Raw genomic sequence first — 11,023 nt, 5'->3', positions numbered from 1 at the left:
TTTATCTGTAGCAAACTGCTGAGCATCACAATTGTCTAGTCAAAACACTGGGGACCAGCATGTAGTTATACGAATGGAATCGTTTTTCTCAGGTTTTTGTTTTAAAGATGTGTAGGCAAGGTTGGGAAACTTAGTCTCCGGGGAGGAGAACCCTGTGTGTTCCTGAGATGAAGGAAGAGAGTGAAAAGGATACTGGGGCCCAGCTAGTCTCAATTCATCTCAATACCCTTTGGGGAGCTTTAAAGTAAACCTCCTGTGAGAGTCTGATCTGCTTAGCTCCAGTGGGTTGGGATGCCGGCATTTGTTAAAATTCAGGTAATTTTAACCCTGTGGCTGACACAAGAATTCTTGAGTCTATTTACAGTTTTGGAATCTATGTTTCCAGACAGTTTTGAGTTAAGATGTGATGCTTGATGCACAGATCTCTGCTCACTGGCTTCCAATTAAGCATAAGGTAGGGTGGGGGTATGAGTGCACAAGTCTCAAATTACCACCCAAAGAGGAAACTCTCCATAAGTATATAAGTATTCTAGACTCAGAGGAATTCTTTCTACAAATGTATTGCTTTTCTGATGTTACCAAACAACTGATTTGAAATCTATCTATCTATCTATCTATCTATCTATCTATCTATCTATCTATCTATCTATCTATCTATCCATCCATCCATCCATCCATCCATCCATCCATCCATCCATCCATCCATCCATCCATCTATCTATCTATCTATCTATCTATCTATCTATTCCTTCTTTCCTCCTCCTCCTCCTCCTCCTCCTCCTCCTCCTCCTCCTCCTCCTCCTCCTCCTCCTCCTCCTTGTATTTCAAGACAGGGTTTCTCTGTGCAACAGCCATGGCTGTCCTGGAATTCACTCTGTAGAGCAGGCTGGCCTAGAACTCACAGAGATCCTCCTGCCTCTGCTTCCCCATTGCTGGGTTTAAAGGCACGGGCCACCAATACCCAGCCTAAAATTTCTTTATCATGTGAATTGACAAGATCTTATACGGACTTCTTGGAAGCAGCCTATATAGAACCGTGTAACAGACTAAAAAGCCTGAGTTTTTGCATTTAGGTGAGCTGCTGTCTGTCATAGTGCTATATGAAATAGAAATGCTTTATAGAGGAGAGCTGATAGATGGTGACTGTTTCTTTTGAGAGAGCTTTTAGTTCAGTAAAACTGCCATCAGCTACATGGATCACTTGAGAATCCTTTGAAATAAATTCTATTTAGGACAGTAAGGTGACAGTTAACAAATATAGGTTTTTCTTTTTTACATTTGCATTTAAATTCCCAGATTGGTTGTAAGTCTATATTATGAACCAGATTAGCGTGAGGCATGCTTACATAATAAAGATTTGCATTTTTCACAGCTAATAGAGAGCAGTTGTCTAGTGATCTCTCTAGTTTATCTCTTACCACATAGGAAGGTGGGGGAGCAAGAATAATGACACATGAGGAATAGCAACAAAAGTAGAATAACGATGAAGAGTTTCATTACCATATGAGAATTATCCTGTGTTTTCCCTGAAAGCCACACTAACGAGATAAGACCAGAGAGTACCACTTAGAGTGAAACTAACTTTGACTCTTTGCAATAATTATTGCTAATAATTGCTAATATTTATTCATGTTTGATATATGACAGTGATGAATGGTTTAGTCTATTTTCTTTAATTCTCACTGCAAATCCAGGAGATGGTAGTTTTTTTTATAGATGGGGTTGGGGGTTTGAGCGACATCTGCTATTATACCACATTGTTAGAGCTGAAATTATCTTGGGCCACTTTATTCCATTGGAGATTCTCACCACTATCTTCAGTCAAACCCTCTATCATATTCTGTTGACTGCCAGAAGATACAACAGACTCTTTGTTTTCTACCTGTTGGACAAACAGGTGAAGCTCATGGTACTGGCATGCCAAGAACGGTCTGAATTGCAAGGTCAAAGCTGCTTGGGAATCAGATGCTGGCAGGTGAAGTTGATAGCATCATGTGGGGAAGTTAAGGACTTTGGAGTCAGGAGATGTGGCTTCAGTCTCCAGCTCCCGTGCCTCCTTGTAGCATACCTTTGAACAACTTAGTGATGTTAGAGGTTCCACCTCTCTCTTCTATGGACTAGAGATAAAAATATCCATCTTTTTGCCATGGTTGGCTCAAGAGAAAGAAGTGAATACAATAGGGTCATAGGCAAGACTATAAGGCATTTTCTTAATTAGTGATTGATGGGAGAAGGTCCAGCCATTGTGGGTGGTGTCATCCCTGGATAGGTAGTCCTGGGTTCTATAAGAAAGCAGCTTTTTTTCTATGAGCAAATGATGGGGAGCAAGTCAGTAAGCAGCACCCCTCCATGGCCACTGCATCAGCTCCTGCCTCCATGTTCTTGCCCTGCTTGAGTTCCTCTCCTGGCTTCTTTTGGTGATGAACTGTGATGTGGAAGCCTCCATCTCCTCAAAAACAAAACAAAACAAAACAAAACAAAAACAAAAAAAACCCAACAAAAAAACAACACTCTTTATCATTATTGTAGATATTAGAGATGATGCTCATGAAGTGCTTGCCATTTCATACATCACCATTATTATCACCCACCCATCCATATTAATTTGGCGTGATCCTTAGCCGGTGGTCAGGGTGAGAATCACAGGCCTTATTGTAATGATTTGGTGCATCAATGAGGAAGAAAGAATTTGACTTGCAGTTGGGTTTTGAGCAAACTGAGTCGTATGTGAAACTGCACAAGAGAAAGGAGAAGTGGGTGAGGAGTGGGGGGGAGAGGGGAGGTTGGGGAGTGGGGGAGGAGAGGGGAGGTTGGGGGGAGGGACTGTGAGGAAAGGAGGGAGTTGCCCAATTATCCCAGGGATAAGAGGTTATATAAAGGATAATTAGTATATTTCATATCACTGTACTTTAGAATTTTAATGTGAATTTTTAACTAATATAGTTAGAATAAATTAGATTTTTTTTTCATATCTTATGCCCACAAAATTCTGAAATTGCTGCTCATTCTTTGTCTCAGGGTGATATACTGCTTTTAAAGGAATTCTTTTTCTGCTGAGTATTCATAATTCTAGGGAAAAATATCATTCAAGAAGCTTTTAAGTAAAAGAATGAACTTTACTGGGTTTTCAAAAAGAGATTAAAAGCTCAACTTGCCTGTTTTAGAAGATATTAGTTAAAGCTTTCTTGACAAAAAGAAAATAATAAAACTTCCTTGTGAAACAGAGAAATAGAGGGAAGTTAGGGCAGAGAGCAGGAACCACAAAGCCAAACGAGTAATGGTAAACAAAGATAAAGAAGAGAATGTTTTTAAGAAGAAGAGACCAGGCACAAAGAAGGAAAATAGACAAGTCAGCAGTGGGAAACTTGTGGTGTGTGTGTGTGTGTGTGTGTGTGTGTGTGTGTGTGTGTGTGTGTGTGTGTCTGTGTGTGTCTGTGAGTGTGCTTGTGTGTGAGACTTGACAACAGTTGGGTTTCATCATAAAGATCATTTCAGGCTGCGTAGTCTGTGCTCATAGCTGAGATAACCAATGCTAATGTCTCCAGACCAGTAATTGAGGGCCTTGCCACCTACATCAGCACTGATAAATTCACAAGCCACTAAAAAGACACATAATAAACAAAACAAAACTGCTTCCTGAGTTGCAGTGTGACTAGTCCGCCATGTTCCTGCTGCCTGTCGTTACACTCACCATGGGCTGTCATACAGCCCTGGGGTTGTATGACAAAATAAAACACTCTTAGGGTGCTTCCTGTCAGGGGTTTGGTCACAACAAGAAAGGTAATGGATATGTCTCATCACTTTTCTCTCCTGGTTTTCTCTTGGCCTCACTTCCTCTATGGTCCAAAAGATACAGCTAGGCCTTCTCTTCTGCCCAGCTCTGTTGGCCTGGTGGCTGGTTTGGGAATGTGATGATTTGAGTGAGATTGGCCCCCATAGGCTCATACATTTGTGTGCTTAGTCCCCAGTTGGAGAATAGTTTGGAAAGGATAAGGAGGTGTGGTCTTGTTGGGGGAAATGAGTCCTTGTTGGAGGAGATGTGTCACTGGGAATGGACCTTGAGGTTTCAAATGCCCACACTAGGTCCAGTGTCTCTCTCTCTGCTTGCTGTGGACTAACACTCTGAAAATGTAACCAAGCCCCCAATTAAATGCTTTTTTTTAAAAGAGTTGCCTTGGTCATGGTGTCTCTTCACATCAATAGAACAGTAACTAAGATGTGGGATGGGGTGGTGGTGGGGAGTGGGCAGGGTGGGCAGTATGACCAGAGGAAGGAAAAAAATTGTAAGGATGTTTACTTGTTTTTGGCAGCTGACTTTCTCTTAGAGCCTGACTAGGACCTCTTTATCAGAGTTGGTATTTTTCTTCTACACTTAAGCATTGATATTTAAATAATAGTTACCAATATTTGAACAACAATTAAGATCTTAAAGAATTTCCCATAGGACCTATGTGGAAAAGGAGGTGGAAAGATTGTAAGAGCCAGAGGTGATGGATGACTCCAAGAAATAGTTTCTTCCAGATACAACAGAATGGATGCACATATGAAATCCTAGGTACTCTGACAGCAGGCACAGGGCCTCCATAGGTTCAAGCCAGATGGGGTCTGTATTAATCAGGGTTCTCTAGAGCAGTAGTTCTCAAACTTCCTAATGCTCCAACCCTTTAATACAGTTCCTCATGTTATGGTGATCCCCCAAGCATAAAATTATTTCATTGCTACTTTATAATTGTAATTTTGCCACTTTTATGAATTATATTATAAATATCTAATATGCAGGATATCTAATATGTGACCCCTTTAGGTTGCAACCCATAGGTTGAGAACTATTGCTCTAGAGAAACAGAATGAATCTCTCTCTCTCAATCTCTCTCTCTCTCTCTCTCTCTCTCTCTCTCTCTCTCTCTCTCTCTCACACACACACACACACACACACACACACACACACATGGTTTTTTTTTTAATAATGGACAAATGGATTACAGGCTGAGGTCCACCTATTCCAACAATAGCTATCTACCAACGGAAGGTTCAAATCCGTTCATTGTTAAGTCCATGAGTCTGGATGTCTCATTTGGTCTTCAGTATATGCCAGAGTATATTCAGAGTCCTAAAGAAGTAGGCATCATTCTAGAGAAGGAAACAACTTGCCAGTGAGAATCGAAGAAAGCAGGCAGAGACTGAAAGCTTCCTTCCTCCCTGTCCTTTATATAGGCTGCCAGCAGAAGGTGTAGCCAGATTACAGGTGGCTCTTTCTGCCACAAAAGATTTGGATTAAAAGTTTGTCTTCCCACTTCAAATGATTTACTTAAGAAAAATCCTTCCCAAATCTACCCAGAATCTTGGGGTTTAGTTAATTCCAGATGCACTCAAGTCGACAACCAAGCATAACTATCACAGGGTCTCAGTGCTGAGAAGAGAAAATGGACAAAAGCTCCCCTCTATAACCAAGTAGCTCTCTGCGGTTGATATTCACTGGCAAGGGGAAAATCAGTTCTGTCCAATGGTGTTTCTCTGGGTGTATAGTAGTTAGTCCCCATGCCTAGGAATAGATGGCTAACACAAAACAAAGTCAATGACATTTTTATGGACTTTCAGTTTCATTTTGCTTTGTTTTGGCATTTATTTTATTATTCTTTTGTTTGTTTGTTTTGGTTTTTACTTTTGTGGGTTGCTTTTTGATTCTTGCTTTTTTTTTGGTTTTGCTTCTTGGATTTTTTTTTTTGAAAGAGAGAGAGAGGGAGAGAGGACACAAAACTATAAAGTTGAGTCGGAAGTGTGGATATCTGGGAAGAGTTTGGGGAGGGGAAACATAATCAAAATACATTGTATGAAAACAATTTTAATAAAGAAAGATTTAAAAATTTCCTTTAGTTTTCTTTTTTTTTTTTCCTTTTTGGGAATGAGTTTGCTTCTTCATGTTAAGGTAGCATTTAATATGTAAGAGTAAGTTCCTACTCTTACATAGACTTTTAATGAGAGATATCACACCCAGATTGCTTCTTCCCAACTCCTAGGCCTGATGCATGACCAAAGAGAAGGGCAGGAGTGGGAGCCAGAAAGGGCAGCCTGTCATTTGATGTTTCTAGGAAGAGGGGCTGGGCTTTAAACATTGAGATATTTATGTGGTTAACAAGAATAGAGTGTGAGGATGGGAAACCGTGGGGCTGAGGGACTAGGCTAAGGTCTGGGAATACATATCAGTTAGGAGTGCACTTGCATAGATTGCATGAATCTCTGGGCTTGATCACTAATACCACAAGAACTAGGTGTGATGCTGCACACCTGTAATCCCAATGCTTGGGAGGTAGAGGCAGGAGGATCAGAAGTTCAATGTCATTCTTGGCTACATGGCCCTTTTGATACAAAAGACTCTGTCATAAAAAGTAAGTTGGGTGGAACAAGGATCCCTCAATCCTATTTTTAGTTTTTTTACTCACATAAGAGTGGTAAATGAAATTGTGCTTAAGGACATTAATTGTTTCAGTTTAAAAATAAATGTGAGTGATGATATCACCTTGTGAACCAATGCCTCAGAGTAGGAATAAGGATTGGTGGGTGATGGCACAAAGTAATTTTTTACTGAGGAAAATTACAGCTAATAAAAGATATTTGATTTTAGCTGTGTCTTAATTCTTCATGTGCCAAATAAAAGTTCCAGGCTAAGAAATTAATTTCGACTCCTGATGATTTCCACCAAGTATCAATCATTATACAGGGGTTCTCTTACAGCCTAGCAATAGCAAGCCGCAAGTCATCCATGATTTTTCTCTCCTCCCCTCTACTAGTGAGATGAAGGTTTGAGGAAGCATACTTCCCTTCCAGATCACAGACTGACACATGGAAATGCTTGTGGACAGCTTTTTACAACACTTTGCTAGGTTTGGGGACAGCTGACAATGTCCTCCTCTTGCCTGCTGTTTGATAATAGTATCTTAAAGAAATACATGGAAAATACAAGCCGTCAAGTTCATTGATCCCATGTCATCTGTTTGCAGCTTCCGGTTGAAGAAAGAGATAACAAAAGTGTTGACAAATACTGACTGATTGGCTTACTGTCCTGGGACTCTCAAAGGAACTTCTATCAAATGACAATTAGGGAAATTTCCTACCCTTCAACCTCATAAATGAGCTCTTATTAAACTATACCATGTTTCATTTTATATTAAAGGCCCAATTTGTCAAATATTTGGAATTGGTCTTAGACACCACTGGCTCTAACGTGGGACAAGTTTAGTGAGCAGGAAGGAAGTTCAGAGTGCAGACTAGGGAATGAATTTAAGAGAAGGAACAATGAGTGGTCAGGAAATACAATTTTTGTGGGTGTAAGTCACTCTTGGTGTGTATCACAGCTGTTCTTCAGAGAGGCCTAAATTTGAAAGAATCAAAAGCAGCAAGGAGAAATAAAGACTGAGGAAGCCTTATAGAAACGTATCACAACTAGCAAATGAAAATTTTCAATTTAGAGCATAGCCTTTAAAATTTCAGGCAGGGTTAATGTCATATTTTAATCTGAACAGCTCCATGGGATGGTTGGAGGAAATGGTAGCCATTGTAAATACACAAAGTCTTTGGCAATATTTATCTTTCCTATTCATTCATTTACTGCAAAAATGCAAGAATTCTTAGTCCTTTGTTTCCAAAGAGAAAATTTTGTTTAGTAGGACTTGCCCCTAACACAGGCTATAAAATCAATCTATTATTTTCACCAACATTGGCAGCATCAGAGCACAGTATTCTCTCATGTATATTTTTTGTCTTAACATTAAATACAAATAAAACAAAACAAAAATCAAGGGCTGGGGAGATTGGCTGGTACATACAAGTACCTGTTCTGAACCAGGTTCAATCCTGGACCCACATCATGGAAAAAGAGAACTGACTCCCCCAAGTTGTCCTTTGACCTCCACATGTATATCACAACATATATACTCACACTTATGCATGACATATATGCATGCACACAAAAAATAAGTAAAAATGTCATAAAATTAAAACAAAACAAACATCTTATATATAAAATATTGTCTTTAGAATTATATATCACACTGAACCAATCATGTGAAATACTATTGCCTGCAAGTCTCAAATGCATATCTATGCCAGTAATTTTATTCTTTGGGCTTCATATTTATTTAAAGAAAATATTCTATCAAAAGATTCTGTTTAGGAAGTCACTATTTAGTGACAGTATGAAAGGAGGTTGTAACGTAATGAATTGGTATAAATTTGCCAGCTTAAAAAATTATCACTCATTATTTTACAGCTATGTGGGTAGGACCTGAGATGAGCTTCTACACATAAGATCTTAGAAAGCCATGGTCAAAGCATTATGAGACTGGGCTCTCATCCGGAAGCTCTGGGGAAGAACTTGTCTTCTTTTTCAACGTGAATAAGTTCATTCAGGTTTGTAGAATCCACTTCCTTGTAACTGTGTGAGATTCTCATTTCCTGGTTGCTTGTCAGTCATGGAGTGCTCAACTGCCATTCTTGGAGGCAACCTACATTCCTTCTTGCAGGGTCTCCTCCATCTTGTAAACCTCAATAGTACATCAAGTCCCTCTCACACTTGGACTCTCTCCAACTCCCTCTTATGCTGTTCTCTGGAGGGGTAAAACTAGTTTAAAGGGCTGATGTAATTAGATTGGACCCACTAGGCTTCTGTTCCTTTAGCCTTATGAGTGAACATAATCCCAGGATAGATATCTTACTACAGTCTTGGGTTCCACTCATACTCAAGGAGATGTAGACCATACAAAAATTATGGGCACTGGAAGCCATAGACCACCTAAGAATGATGGACAGTAGAGGCTGTAGGTAGAAATTTCTGTCCTGCCAGCAGCTCCCAAATAAACACAGTGAGGCTTATATTAATTATAAATGCTTGGCCAATAGCTCAGGCTTATCACTAACTAGCTCTTACTACTTAAATTAACCCATTTCTATTAATCTATGTATTGCCATGTGGCTCATAGCTTTACCTGTCCTCCAGCATGTTTTGCTCCCTCTGTGTCTCCTGGTGACTCCACTGACTCCTTCTTCTTCCCAGAATTCTCCTGGTCTGGCTCTCCCACCCAATCTTTTCTGTCCAGCTACAGGCCAGTAAGTTCATTATTAACCAATGAGAGTAATACATATTTACAATGTACAAAGATTGTTCCACAGCAGGAAGCCATGAGCCATGCGAGAATGATAGGCAATGGACTGCTGTATGATATTTTGTGTTCTGACAAATAAAGCTTGCCTAGAGATCAGAGGGTGGAGCTAGCCACTAGTTAACCATAGAAGCCAGGTGGTGATGGTACACACCTTTAATCCTAGCACTTGGGAGGCTCACATCTTTGATCTCAGCACTTGGGAAGCTCATGCCTTTGATTCAAGCACTTGGGAGGTTCATGCCTTTAATCCCAGGGCCAGGGAGGTAGAGACAGGAATATAAGGAGAATGGAGATAGGATCTCAGCCCCCTTTCCATCTGAGAATCCTGGAGAGGTAAAAAGTTACTAGTGGTTGCTCCTTTGCTTCTCTGATCTTTCAGGTTATTATCCTATATTCGACTCCTGGTTTTTATTGATAAGATTAATTAGGATCACACTATAGTGGAGGTCATAGACATGCAAGAATCATGGACACTGGTGATCATATCATATCTACTTCATTTTTTTTATCCAAATAAATATTTTCCTTTAAAATTCAAAGACATGTCCAGATCTTGAGTCATGAATAAGGACACTTGGGAGTTAATCTACCTCTCTTTTTTCTCAGGCTGCTGGGAAGATGGTGACATCCAGACATTTGGTGCTTACCAAAAGCCACCCACAATCTTTCAAAACAAGAAGTGTGTTCTGCTGGGAGAAACCAGCAAGGAAAAACTACCTCAGTACTACAAAAACATTGATCTAGGCGTCAAGGTACCCAAGGAAGTCATTGAGGGCACCTACATGGACAAGAAATGCCCCTTCACTGGTAACATCTCCATCTGAGATCAGGTCCTGTTTGGTGTCCTGATGAAGATGAAGATGCAGAGGAACATTGTCATCCATTGGGACTATTTCCATGACATCTGAAAGTACAATTGCTTTGAGCAGCATCACAAGGATATGTCTGTGCACCTGTCCCCCTGTTTCAGGGATGTACAGATCAGTGACATTGTCACCTGGGAAAGTGCAGGCCTATGAGCAAGACTATGTGCTTCAATATGCTCAAGGTCACCAAGGCTTCTGCACCAAGGAGCAGTTTCAGAAGTTCTGAGAGGACTCTGGCCAACTCCCTAGAACAAATAAAGTTATTTTTTCAACCTAAACAAACAAAACAAAACAAAAAAAAATAAAACCCGAAGACATGACAGTTTATGTCTGTATTCTTTCGATAGATGTGTACTTTGAAGAGTTTACACCTGAAAAAAATGTAACCTAATTTAACACAAATGGCCTGTATTTATGGAACATAAATAGCTGCTGTCTTAGTTACTGTTCTATTACTGTGAAGAGACACCATGACCAAGGCAATTCTTATACTTGACAAAAAAAAACCCACTTAATTGGGGGCTCACTTTTAGTTTTAAATGGTGAGTTCATGATCATCATGGTAGGAAACCAGCAGCCATGATGCTAGAGCAATAGTTGGGAGCTTTACATCCTGATCCACAGACAGCAGGTAGAGATAGATAGATAGATAGATAGATAGATAGATAGATAGATAGATAGATAGATAGAATGGTTTGGTATGGGCTTTTGAAACCTCCAAGCCCATCCCCAGTGACACACTTCCTCCAACAAGGCTATACCTCCTACTCCTTCCAAACAGTTCACTAACTCAGGACTAAGCATTCAAATATATGAGCCTATGGGGGTTATTCTCATTTATACCACCAGATACATTTTTGGACAGATTTTTTTTTTCATTTTTTTCTGTGCATAAGCATGCCTCATAGCTCTAAAGTTGTCATTAGACTTGCTATAATATCTTACTTTTTAATATTTCCTGTCTACTCCTATACTCATGTTATTCATAGTTACATATAA

The 11,023-nt window shown here is 39.8% G+C and overlaps 1 pseudogene; it reads left to right on the top strand.

Moving 5' to 3' along the window:
• Nucleotides 1–9,718: 9,718 nt before the first annotated feature.
• LOC102911027 (small ribosomal subunit protein uS17 pseudogene) lies at nucleotides 9,719–10,250 on the top strand (annotated as a pseudogene).
• Nucleotides 10,251–11,023: the final 773 nt, after the last annotated feature.

Source organism: Peromyscus maniculatus, chromosome 13 (genome assembly GCF_049852395.1).
Source record: "Peromyscus maniculatus bairdii isolate BWxNUB_F1_BW_parent chromosome 13, HU_Pman_BW_mat_3.1, whole genome shotgun sequence".
Lineage (NCBI taxonomy): Eukaryota > Metazoa > Chordata > Mammalia > Rodentia > Cricetidae > Peromyscus > Peromyscus maniculatus.
This window is presented reverse-complemented; position numbering and strand designations above follow the sequence as displayed.